The 13,496-nt window shown below is 44.5% G+C and overlaps 1 long non-coding RNA gene and 1 pseudogene across 1 annotated transcript in view; both read right to left on the bottom strand.

Annotated features, from left to right (window-relative positions):
• Window positions 1-13,496, bottom strand: part of LOC124776278 — a 368,508-nt gene that overhangs the window by 197,995 nt on the left and 157,017 nt on the right. The gene's annotated exons all lie outside the window — the stretch shown is intronic.
• LOC124778346 lies at window positions 5,302-5,419 on the bottom strand (annotated as a pseudogene).

Here is a 13,496-nt window from a genome sequence, read left to right as displayed (position 1 = left end):
TCCTCTGTGCTGGATGCACACTCATTGCCCGAACCCGCGCGGGACTCGGTAAGATATCTGCCGCGAGTAATGAGTGTAATGGGCAGGGCCACCACGAATGTTGTGTGTGGACATTAGTAGATCTCACGGGCAGCGTGCAAGGCATAAATCCCTGCAGTCACACTATCCTCTGTGCCCTCGGTGGCTCAGATGGATAGAGCGTGTGCCATGTAAGCAGGAGATCCCAGGTTCGAGTCCCGGTCGGGGTACACATTTTCAACTGTCCCCGTTGATGTATATCAAGGCCTGTCGACAGCTTAGGGTCTTGATTTAAGTATCATTTCATTGTCAACATGTTGTAATTCATCAGCACCATGTGGCTCCTTCGTGCTTGGAACTGGTTCAGCATTTTCATACAGCTCCTGCGATTATCTACATGTATTGCCAACGGAAATATTGCCATGGCAGCAATATCTTAGCAGTGCCTCTTAGGCTACTGTGTATCATGTCACTGTAAATCCAGTTGACAGAAGCAATTAACTGTTAAGGTACCTAATGTTCTATACTAAATGTAGCTTATAAATTTCTCGTACAGGCTGATTTTTGAATGACTGTAATGACGTATATGTGCACTATCGTATTTTACGGACTATAAGACGCACCTTTTTCTTCGAAAAATAGCATCCGAAATTCAGGTGAGTCTTATACTCAAAATTAATGTAAAATTTTGATGTACAATTCCAGTCAGTCTTAAATGCTGCGGGAAACCTATCTCTATCTGGCAACATTGGATTCAGCTGTCAGTAGCAGTGCACCGATGCGCTGAACATGAGTTGCGGGGATTCACAAGCTTGCTGATGTGTCCCTCCCGCCCACCATCACGAAACTAGAACACCGTCTAGCCCATGATGCGTCATTGCAATCTACGTGCCAGTGAACTTGAACTGAAAGTGATTTTTGTTACCGGTAAGAGTACAATATCTTTGTTAGTAGCTAGTTTAGTAATGGAAAAAGAATAAAAGGTATCCATATGATGTGGTCTATAAACTGAAAGTAAAAAGCATATGCAGAAGAACTTGGAAACAGCGCAGCTGAGCGGTATTTCGGCATACCACCAACATAAAAAACAATTCGCGATTGGTGGGCTACTAAAGAATAACTGAAAAAAATGAGGAAGACTAAATGTGCGAATGGAGGACTGAATGCAAAATGGCCAAAACTAGAAGACGACGTATTAAAATGAATTCAAAGACACCGTGAAAGTGGCATTGGAGTTAATACAAAAATGATCCAAATATACACGCTCGTAATCTAGCGCAGAAGTGGAACTTATCAGACTGCATGGGTGAAGATGGTTGGCGCTACAGTTTATGAAGCGTCATGGACTTAGCATGCCAAAAAAATCAAAAATATCAAAAAATACCACAAGAGTATGAAGAGAAAATATTATGTTTCCATCGCTTTATTATTCAGCATCGAAAGAAAACCAGTGTGGCACTAAGTCGAATAGGGAATGTGGACGGCACTCATCTGATGTCTGATGTGCTGAGTAACAGAACTGTTTCCATGGAAGGTGCTAGAACTGTAAATATAAAAACAAGTGGACATAAAAAAGGCACTATACTATTGTACCTTCATGTTGTGCTGACGGTATTAAATTTAAACCAATAATCATTTTCAAGCGCAAAACAATGCCAAAACCTCCTGAAATACTGCCAGGTGTTGCTATTCAAGTAGATGAGGAAGGTTGGTTGGATGTACGAGGATGATACGAAATTACGATTTAACAGAGTGTGGGAGAGAAGGAAAGGTGCGTTATTGAAGAAGAGTTCTCTTCTTGGACTTGATCAGTTTAGTAGTGATTTGAAAAAATTCTGTGAGAGAGAAATTGAGATAGGGAAATACAAATGGTTCAAATGGCTCTGAGCACTATGGGACTTAACTTCTGAGGTCATCAGTCCCCTAGAACGTAGAACTACTTAAACCTAACTAACCTAAGGACATCACACACATCGACGCCCGAGGCACGATTCGAACCTGGGACCGTAGCGGTCGCGCGGTTCCAGACTGTAGCGAATAGAACCGCTCGGCCACTCCGTCCGGCTGGGGAAATACTGATCTTGCTGTTATTCTTACTTGACAATTGCAAGCTCTTGATGAATCTTTAAATAAATGTGAGTATATCAGAGAGGAACAAATGGATGATGGATGAAATCCAACATGAATTCAGGCCGAAGGGAGCTTTAAAACGACCTACAATCAAACAAGGGTGTCAGTGGATAAAACAGCCCTGGTATAGAATGAGAGAAGACATTATTGTTAAATCTTCCAAGAAGTGCAGCACGAGTAACGCTCTCAATGGCAGTTAAGACCATCGTATATACGAAGAGGACAACGATAACGACGAAGAGGAAGAAGAAGAAGGTTCAAATTTCGATTTTCAGGAATTTTAAAGGTCAGTTCGGTTTTATAACCTAAGAATTTTTTTAGTCTGGCTTTGCAGTCTAATAATAAAAATGTTATTTTTTGAAAGTCTGCTTAAAAATTAAGGCGCGTCTTATATCCGTAGCATGTTATAGGCCTTAGAATACGGTAGTGTATGTATCAGTCTTGTCTAATGTAACCTTTGAACAGATAAGCCTTATTTGTTTAATCCTATTGTTCATTATAGTGATATTATTACATTAGCTGTTTTTAAATTATACTGTATAGCATTTCACATAGCATTACGGATCATCTAGTTTTCATTTAAACAGTGCTGTATGTTATGTTCCTGATTCCAAAACATTTCTAAAATTCTGACTTTTAATACTTCGGACCGGGACTCGCCCCAATAAATACGATTTAGTGAGGTTTCTCTGTCAACCCAGCCGGATAGCCGCAGATATTAGCGCGCCCCTTTCGGGATCGGCCAGATACACGGCCACGCATCGAATGCTCTCTGCGGATTAGCGACATGGGCCGGTGTGCCGGGCAGCCTGGACGTGGTTTCCAGGCGGTTTCTCACATCCGACTAGGTGAACATCGGGCTGGCACCCATGTCCCGCCTCAGTTACACGATTTGCAAACATTTAGAAAACAGGGATAAGACTACACGCAGACCGTTGTGGTTCACATATTCCGCCCCAAGCGGCAAAGGGGTAACGACAGGAGGGGCATCCGGTCAGTATCTAACTTTAACATCATACCAAACCTGATAGTAACCTTTGCGACCCCGAGCAGGTAGGGGATAAAAGAAGAAGAAGATGAAGATGAAGAATGAGGTTTCACTGTACAACAGCTCGCCTTATCTCTAGACGAAGCGGCCACAGTGTCGTTTCGGCAACGAAAAAAAGAAAGCCTGCTAAAGTTTTCGGTCGTTGTGGAATATACTTATCTATACATGGTAATTCGAAGGAGCTGCATCCGAGCTTAGGTATTTTCGTCGGTAGAACTAAATGAGCGCTGAAGATAGAACACAGCAATTATCTTCATCTGTTCTTCGCTTTTTTTCTTTATCACACCTTTCGTTCCATTACGACCGACGGTTAACGGCCCCGGACCTCATTAACATTCTGTAACACCGAATTCCTCCGACGAATGGTGTGACCTTGGCACAGTTTCAGAGACTTTGAACCCCTGTTTTGTTGTTGTCTTTCCCTGTGACTAAGAAATGAGACAAAGATAGCAGCGCCTTACTGCTCACTTCACACAAGTGGACTATGCTGAAACAAAAAATCGAGTTATGCAACCTTCAATGATAACATTGGAAATGCACACAACTTGTAAAAACTGCCAATGACATCCTTTGCATCAACGGTATTGTTTAATTGCGAATCGCAGCAACAACTACTGTCGCTCATTCTTTAGAACAGATTTCCTGTTATGTGGTGTTGTAAGTCCATCTTGAAGACGAAAATTATGAAGATTAGGGCTATGAGCGTCTCCTATTCACGTAACTGGGGAAGCTTTATAATTTTGCCCCATTTATGACAGCTACAGCTGGTTAATGAAAATGATAAAACTTTCAAACACTTTGTGTACAGCCATTTGTCTAACACTGCTAATGGTAGTAATGTTGCTGTTGTCGTCTTCAGTCCGAAGACTGATTTGACGCAGCTCTCCATCAAACGTCTATCCTTTGCAAATCCCTTCACATCTGCATAATTACTGCAATCCACATTTTGAACTTTGAACTTGCTCAATGTAATCGACATTTAGTTCCCCTGCCGCTGCCCCCCCCCCCCCACGCCCCCCCCCCGACTCACAAACACACACACACACACACACACACATACACACACACACACACACGCGCGCGCGCGCGCTATTTCCTTCCATTACCAAATTAAGTAATACTTGAAGCCTTAAGGTGTGTCCCATCAATCTATCCATTTTTTAAAATTTCTGGCACATAGATCTTTTGTCTCCTATTCAACTCATTACCTCTTCATCAGTTATCCTGTCTCTCAAACTTACCTTCAGCATCCTTCTGTAGCATTACGCTGCAAAAGCTTCCATACTCTTCTTGCCTGCACTGTTAATCGTCCATGTTCCACTTTTGTACGCGGCTGCATTCAAGATAAATGTTTTCTGAAAAGGCATCCTAACACTTAAGTTTATATTCGGTATTAACATTTATATTCGGTGTTAACATTTCTCTTTTTAAGGAAAAGGTAACGATGGGAAAGGTAATAAGAACTCGTACAGCAAGTACACTATAGTGGCACCTGAAGCAAAAGATAAAAGAGAAAATTGTCCCTTCAACTACGCTTACACTGTACAAAAACTGTGTTTCTCATTATCATCGTCATCATCATCATAATAATGTTCATCATCATCTATTTTAGATTCACTTCTTGATAAAGATCCTGGACTTTTGTATGCAGTACTATCAGCTGCACACATTCATGTTACTCGTTTCTAATGTCGTCAATGCATCTCCCATTACATTGCCGACATGCAATAGAAGTCCATGCCACTATGTAACAAAATAAAACTGGTAATACATATATATCCTTTCCTGTCGCTTCTAAATCTTTTGATATAAAAGCTGTTACTTACAAGAAGACTACACAGCAATCGGATTTTTGCAATTGTTTTACGTTTATGGTACGTGAAGTTCAGAACTCAAATATCAGTCTAGCAAAGTAGTTGAGGCCCAACGGTACCGACCGGCCGCCATGTCATCCTCAGCCCATAGGCGTCACTGGATGCAGCTATGGAGGGGCAAGTGGTCAGCACATCGCTCTCCCAGCCGTATGTCAGTTACCGAGACCGGAGCCGCTACTTCTCAATCAAGTAGCTCCTCAGTTGCCTCACAAGGGCTGTGTGCACTACGTTTGCCAACAGCGCTCGGCAGACCAGATGGTCACCCATCCAAGTGCTAGCCCAGCCCGACAGCGCTTAACTCCGGTGATCTGACGGGGACTGGTGTTACTACTGCGGCAAGGCCGTTGGCACCCGTAGGTTAGAACAACACGCAAATGTTACGGAGGTGCTTTGGGAACTCAAATGGGTATCCCTGGAGGGAAGGCGACGTTCTTTTCGAGGGTCACTATTGAGAAAATTTAGAGGACCCGAATTTTAAGCTGACTACAGAACCATCCCACTGCTGCCAACATAGATTTCGCGTAAGGACCACGAAGATACGAGAAATTATAGCTCATATGGAGGCAAATGGACAGTCCTTTTCCCTTCGCACTATCTGCGAGTGTAATAGGAAGGAAAACGACTTGTGGTGGTATACCAGGTACCCTCCGCCAAGCACCGTACAGTTGCTTGCGGAGTACTTATGTAGTTATAGGTGTGTAGGTGTAGGGCTATTGATTCGCAATGCCCCGTAAATTTACCTCGAACCAGGAAAGCCCCCTTCAGATCTCTTCAACGTCCACCTTTGAGAGGTACAATCCTAGTGGGAAACCACAGCTCTGGTCTATATGATGTGCTTGTTCGGACTGACCGAGTGGCGTTAGGCAGTGAGTAGGACACTGGAGGAGGACGGTTCAAATCAGAGCTTCCATTGCATTGGGCGAAAACTCATTCACGGCTGCAGGCTGAATCCACGCAACGCTAGCGAAGCAAATTTCGCTGTTTACTGCTCCGAAAATATTCTCGGAAATGGGTACTAGCGGATCCAGATTTCTCCTCGACGCTGCTGCACTATTAAACCTATCTACGTAAAGATCGCCAGTATCACTTTGACACCAGTAATACTGTCCTCCTTGCAATCCATCCACCATCGAAAGGATTCTCAGACCCGCCCGCCTGATGTAAAACACACCGCAGTCACTATACCGTTCGCAGCTGGTTTCTAGCAACTAGCACTGGTAATTCCATCCCAAACAAAGGAGAATGACAGTTCAAAGGAAAAAAACAACAAATGAAAAACAAATCTCCACATTTCTAGCTCCGTTTCGTCCATTAAAACTCTTTGCAGCCAGCCAACTGCGCTACGTTCTGATATGAGACATCTGTCCACCAAGCACGTGTTTCTTCACTAAAATTGCAACCCTCGTCCAGAACACCAGAAAATGCCTATGGAGGAAACGAAAAAAATGAAGCTGAGTACATATACTAGTGGTGCTGGTGTATGAAATCTGTTTGCTGATTTCCACATATGTAAAAATATATGTATATTTAATGATAGCCGGCCGCTGTGGCCGAGGTGTTCTAGGCACTACAGTCTGGAACCGCGCGACCGCTACGGTCGCAGGTTCGAATCCTGCGTCGGGCATGGATGTGTGTAATGTCCTTAGGTTAGTTAGGTTTAAGTAGTTCTAAGTCTCGGGGACTGATGACCTAAGATGTTAAGTCCCATAATGCTCAGAGCCATTTGAACCATTTGAATTATGATACTTAAAAACATCTTGTTTGCCTTAACTGCAAGGAACCAGGGCTTGGAAGGAATGCTTGGTCATAATAATTCCTTTTATTGTGTATCGATGATTTATATTCGTCTTCCCATTGCATCTCACTCGTCTATACAACGTAGTCATTGGGTCGGATGATAAAAAAATCTTTCTAAAAGTGCCACTTTGAGCGGCGGTCTTCGCTAATTCAGCGGCTATTTCAATGTATACTATCTGATCAGAAGTATCCGAACACCCCTGCGCAACTCGGAATTGACCACTAGATGTCACTATTATTATTATTATTATTATTATTAGTAGTAGTAGTAGTAGTAGTAGTGGATGGATGGATGAAGAGTGTTTTAAGGGCGCACGACGGAAAGGTCTTTATAGCCCGCTCAGTAACAGATTGAGACGGGTGTCAAGAAAAGACTCAGAACAGTAAGATAAAAGAGAACGTAAAACACAGGTAACAAGCTTGGAAAAATATGTGCCTACCCACACCGAAGCGTGGGACGAAGCATGCCGTCAGCAGTAAAACATGGACAACACAGGAAGAAAGTGGTAGAGGGAGCTCAAACAATATAGCAGATGGAAGTGGCTGGTTGGCCGCAAGGAAAAAAGTGAGGAGTCAGCCACTTTGCAATACACTAAAACCTCCAGCCTAAAAGTTTAGGCCAGAGTCCAGACACATCACAAAACTTTAAAACCCTAGACACACACATCTCATTATTAGCTAAAACACAGGCAGATCCCCATCAACTTGTGCTTCTGCCCTTGCAGTCTGTTAAAATGTGCCGGACAGAGATGTGCACACCACAAGCATCACAAAACGGGGGATTCTCCCGCCGTAATAGGTGAGGGTCACTTCTTCCCGCCTGAGCACACGCCAGGAGGTACGGCACGGCCGAGTTGTTGACTTCACCAACCGCAGTTTATTGGCCGTCACCGCCAGCCATTCTTCCTCCCGCAACTCTATGCACTTCTTGTGGAGTGCTGAAAAGACAGGACACTGGACCACATCCTGCTCTCTGCAGGCCTCCTTGGCAGCCCCATCGGCCTGTTCATTGCCCCATATTCCTACATGACCAGGCACCCAGCAGAAGGACACCTCCTTACCCCGCCGTTGGAGCAAGTACAGTTGGTCATATGTCAGCTGGACCATATCCTCAGTTGGGTACAGATTCTGCAATGATTGTAAGGCACTAAGAGAATCGGAGCAGAGGAGAAATCGATTGCCCCGAACACGATTCATCCGCTCCAGTGCCTTCAGGATCGCGTGGAGCTCCGCTGCGGAAACGGTATATTCATCAAGGAGTAGTAGCAGTAGTAGTAGTAGAAATAGTTATGGTGATCGGAGATAGTACTGTATAGGAAAAAATTAAGTATTAATGTATATTACATAATTTCAGTACAGTCCGTTTTTGAATTATGGGTAACAAATGGAATGGAATAAATAAAATCGCAGATGTGACCACAGGCTGGTCCGTCAGTATAAAAGGAGCGGAGAGTATTGTACTGTCAGCACAGAAGCAGTAAACAGCAGAATGGGTCGGGCGGGAGAGTTCAGTGACTTCGAATGTGGACTAGTCACAGGATGTCACCCGAGTAACTACTCCATCAAGAACTTTTCAAGCCTTCTAAAGTTGCCGAAGCAGACTGTTGGTGATGTGATAATGAAGAGGAAACGCGCATGAACAGCGACAGCCAAACCAGGCAGACTTCCTGTACCGACGGAGAGGGACCGTCGATCACCAGTTTGTGACACTTGTACGGAGAGGTAATGTGTTGTCATCTGCACGGAGCCCAGGCCATTGTAGGTAATAGACAGGGTGTTCCAGAAGTAGGATACACCGGCCTATTTGGTGCTATCTGCTACGTATTCTGGAGAAGACCAAAGCCCATTTCCTGCCAAAGTTCCCTGTCCCCGTACAAGTTCGTAGTGTGCGTGGCTTTCTCGCACTGCAGTGAACTTCTGACTCACAAGTAGTGTTTCGCGTTTTAGTCCTGACATAGCAGAGTTCACTTAAACCACCAAACGGAAGCTTCTACTCATTTACAACGGGCACCAGTATGTGGTGGACTATACAAACAAAGAAGAAGTGGCTTGATATGAAACTTCCTGGCAGATTAAAACTGTGTGCCGGACCAAGACTCGAACTCGGAACCTTTGCCTTTCGCGGGCTAGTGCTGTACCATCTGAGCTACCCAAGCATGACTCACGCCCCGTCCTCACAGCTTCACTCCTACCTTCCATTCTTTACAGAAGATCTCCTGCTAACCTTGCAGAACTAGCACTCCTGAAAGAAAGGATATGCGGAGACATGGCTTAGCCACAGCCTGGGGGACGTTTCCAGAATGAGATTTCCACTCTGCAGCGGAGTGTGCGCTGTTATGCAACTTCCTGGCAGATTAAAACTGTATGCCGGACCGAGACTTACTGCCGTTGCGTAAACTTTAAAAAGAATAAATTCAAAGGAAGGATATCCATAAAAAATAACACAGTTTTAGAGGAAGGGAGCCATTTTTGTGTTGCACTGAAGCAGCAAATGAAGTGCTAAAACGTTTTGTCAGCGCAAAGAAGCGGATAAAAGAAACAGAGGCTACAGTATCGTCAGTTTACGTTGAAGAATTAGTGCAGCACTTCAATTAAGGCTACGACTGAGTAACGTTGTTACCGTCATGCTGAAGTGCGAAACAATCATTACATCGAATTAAGTGGAAATATCTAAGAACTACACAAGATCTCAACTAGTCTGGAGGAATATTCTTCGAAGAAAATAATTTACTGATGAATGATGGTAGCAATTCTTTGCTCGCAGTTCATAACAGGGGACCTAATGACAAAATATTGGTGTTTGCCAGCGAAAAGAGAAAAGGGTACAGGAAGTCTGCCTGGTTTGGCTGTCGCTGTTCATGCGCGTTTCCTCTTCATTATCACATCACCAACAGTCTGCTTCGGCAACTTTAGAAGGCTTGAAAAGTTCTTGTTGGAGTAGTGACTCGGGTGACATCCTGTGACTAGTCCACATTCGAAGTCACTGAACTCTCCCGCCCGACCCATTCTGCTGTTTACTGCTTCTGTGCTGACAGTACAATACTCTCCGCTCCTTTTATACTGGCGGACCAGCCTGTGGTCACATCTGGGATTTTATTTATTCCATTCCATTTGTTACCGATTTGGAAGGTAGGAGACGAGATACTGGCAGAAGTAAAGCTGTGAGTACCGGGCGTGAGTCGTGCTTCGGTAGCTCAGATGGTAGAGCACTTGCCCGCGAAAGGCAAAGGTCCCGAGTTCGAGTCTCGGTCGGGCACACAGTTTTAATCTGCCAGGAAGTTTCAGAGAAAAGGGTGTTTATTAAACTGCGAATCATTCAACGTGGATGGAACTTTCAAGAGTTCTAGCAAACAATTTGGGCATTTGTTTATACTCCACGCCGACCTTAATAGTTCTTGGGAGGAAACAAACACCATTTCAGCTTTTAGCGTTTTGCTACCAAATAAAAAGCGGGAGACATATCACCTTTTTTTTAAAAAAAAGCTATTGAAACTAACGTGCCTGGATGGAACCCTACACCTCTGATGGTGCACTTCGAAATTGCCATCGTTCAAGCAGCTAATAGTTTGTTTCCTGGAACAGAGATTACTGGTTGCAATATCATTTTAATCTATATAATTGAAAACAAGTTCAGTGTTGCTTCCTCGTTCCATCTTATCAAGAAAACGAGGAAATACGCTGTCACGTAAGTATGTATTCTGTTCTAGTACATCTTCCCATGGAAATGTTGGATGATGGTTTCCTCTGTATTCAGGAGAGCACACCTGAAAACCAGAAGATTCAGGACTCAAATGATCAAATGTGTGTGAATTCCTAAGGGACCAAACTGCTTAGGTCATCGGTCCCTAGACTTACACACTACTTAATCTAACGTCAACTGGCTTATGCTAAGAACAACACACACACCCGTGCCCGAGGGAGGACTCGAGCCTCCGGCAGGAGGGGCCGCGCAGACCGTGACATGGCTACTCAAACCTCGCGGCCACTCCGCGCGGCGATTCAGGACTTACAGTGGACCAGTGAGTGACTCGATAGCGAGCATATGCCAGGGCAGACGTGGAATTGCAATGGAAGACGCCATCGCACTGATAACGTCTCAGAAAGATGGAACCGAAGAATAAATATTAATATCAAAAATTCATCTGAGTATTTACTCATCATAAGGCTGCAACAGTCATAAGAAATACCTGAGCCGTGTGGCTTGACCAGTGATATTCCCGCCGCCGTATGGGTAATCTTTCCGGTGGTGTGCGCAAATGGTTCAACTGGCTCTGAGCACTATGGGACTCGCATTCGGGAGGACGACGGTTCAATCCCGCGTCCGGCCATCCTGATTTAGGTTTTCCGTGATTTCCCTAAATCGCTCCAGGCAAACGCCGGGATGGTTCCTTTGAAAGGGCACGGCCGACTTCCTTCCCCACCCTTCCCTAATCCGATGAGACCGATGACCTCGCTGTCTCGTCTCCTTCCCCAAACAACACAAACCAACCAACCAACCACTATGGGACATATGAGGTCATCAGTCCCCTAGAACTTAGAACTACTTAAACCTAACTAACCTAAGGACATCACACACATCCATGGTCGGAACCGGATTCGAAACTGCGACCGTAGCAGTCGCGCGGTTCCGGACTGAAGCGCCTAGAACCGCTCGGCCACCGCGGCCGGCGTGGTGTGCACAGGGCGCGTGGTGGCGCCACCTACCGGGCCGATCTGGGAGCGAGCGGTAAGGTCTAGCAAGTAGCGGGGATTTGGCTTTCTGACGCCTAGCAGTAACGTCGTTTGCCAAGTCTGGCGAACAGTAGAGGTGCCGTGCGAGGCAGCAGGAAGAGCACATCTAATAGGGGCTGTTTACCCGGGTGACGGAGCCGTAGGAAATATCGCCGGCGTGGAAGCAGTCACGTTACTGGGAAGCCGTAGGTGTATTTCGCTTGCTATATGTCTCCTGGCAGCGGGATCTGCGGCGGCTGGCTTCGTTGAACAAGCAAGAAGGTAAGGGCCTTGCTTGTGCTGTAAGTTGTGGCGGGAATCGACTACTGGGTTCTGTGCTGTTGACTTCATTTTCTTGGCCGGCCGTTGCTACTCACACGGAGTCTTTCCTCGAATGTGTTTAATTTCAACTTGCTTATACGCAATGTTCAAGTGAGTGCTGTATGTGATGTGATGATTAACATTTACTAGGGCCGGAAGTGCTGAAACATTCTGTTTGTAGGTTGCTACTGTCACTGTTTAACCGTCGTGGAAAACAGTTTGAATGGTCCTTGTCTAAGTGCTGCCTGGTTGTTGTATGTATACCACACAACGGAGCTAAGCTGGCCAATTGCTCCTGGATATATTTTGTCGTGAACTGCAGTAACATTACTGTTACGTTTCTATCTGAAGTAATAGCGTGTCTGGGAGACATGTGTCTAATTCTAAATAAGCAGTTTCATAAATTCTTACGAGTTACTGAGAGGCCAGTTGTTGTTAAGTGTTTAAATAGTTTTAAACTGATTCTATTAATGAAAGTACAAGAATTCCTTCAATGACAGTATGTGGATATTGTAATTCTGATTTATCACAAATTTAAGTGTTGCTATTTGCTGCAAGTCGCTTTCTGTTTTTCGTCGGGGAGAACTCGAAACTAGATATACCGTTAGCCTGGACGCTAGTTACTTGCATTTTGATTTCGTTTTACCGGGACCTCTGCTGTTTGTCTTGGTACCGGGTGGGGGGGGGGGGGGGTCCTGGGTTGTGTCCTCCTTGTGCTGTTGTGTATTTTCCGCCCCCTTGCCCCCTTTGCCCGCGCGTGCTGGCTGGCCGTGTATCTAGTTCGCTCGCGGCTTAATGTTTAATTGGCCTTACGCACATAAGATAATAGATTTGTAATGCTTAGCTGATGTTAATTAATAGGTTGATTAATTCTACAGATGATGTGCTGTAACGAATTATTGTGTTTCTAGTTACTTAAGGCAGATGTCAGTCTGTTGTAGATACCCACTAGTTCTGGGTTTTTTCGTGCCTATTCGCTACCGTTGCTGCTCCCGTTTGGGGGTGCATGCCGAGCCTGCATTGGAAACAGCTGAGTGAGCGGGCGTCCGCTTCTGGGCGTAGTTTGTTGAATCTCACGAGGATGCTTGCTCACATGATATTTTATATTTTATATCCTACATTGTAGGGTGCCTGCCACTTAAGTAACGTGGTTGTGTGACATGGTATCTGATTTGTTGTTGCCTGTAAGAGTACTTTGTTAATACCAATCACTGCAGTAACGAAAAACTATATTTCTCGTTAAATTTTAGTAAATTGTTCTTTATGTTGATCATAGTTTTGAGTAAATAATTTCAACTCATTTCACTAAATGTGTGATAGGCCATAAGTGACGTGGTTTATGAATGTTTAAATTTTGAAGTAATTTGCTCTCATCTAAATGGTAAATTTAAAGATGTGTGGTAATTTAAAAATATGTTGATGGTTTTATTTGTTATTTGTCTCGTTTGAATGTGCCAAATAAATGTGCAGTACAACTGTCGATGGTGATTGCCTGATGTGTCACTTGATCCAGTCCTACCACCCCACAGCCTATTGTGCTGAGCTTGTGTCGTTGTGTAAAATGTTGAATGCCATGCTGTGCTGACACACTTCACTGG

The sequence above is a fragment of the Schistocerca piceifrons genome, chromosome 2, assembly GCF_021461385.2.
Source record: "Schistocerca piceifrons isolate TAMUIC-IGC-003096 chromosome 2, iqSchPice1.1, whole genome shotgun sequence".
NCBI classification, from domain to species: domain Eukaryota; kingdom Metazoa; phylum Arthropoda; class Insecta; order Orthoptera; family Acrididae; genus Schistocerca; species Schistocerca piceifrons.
This window is presented reverse-complemented; position numbering and strand designations above follow the sequence as displayed.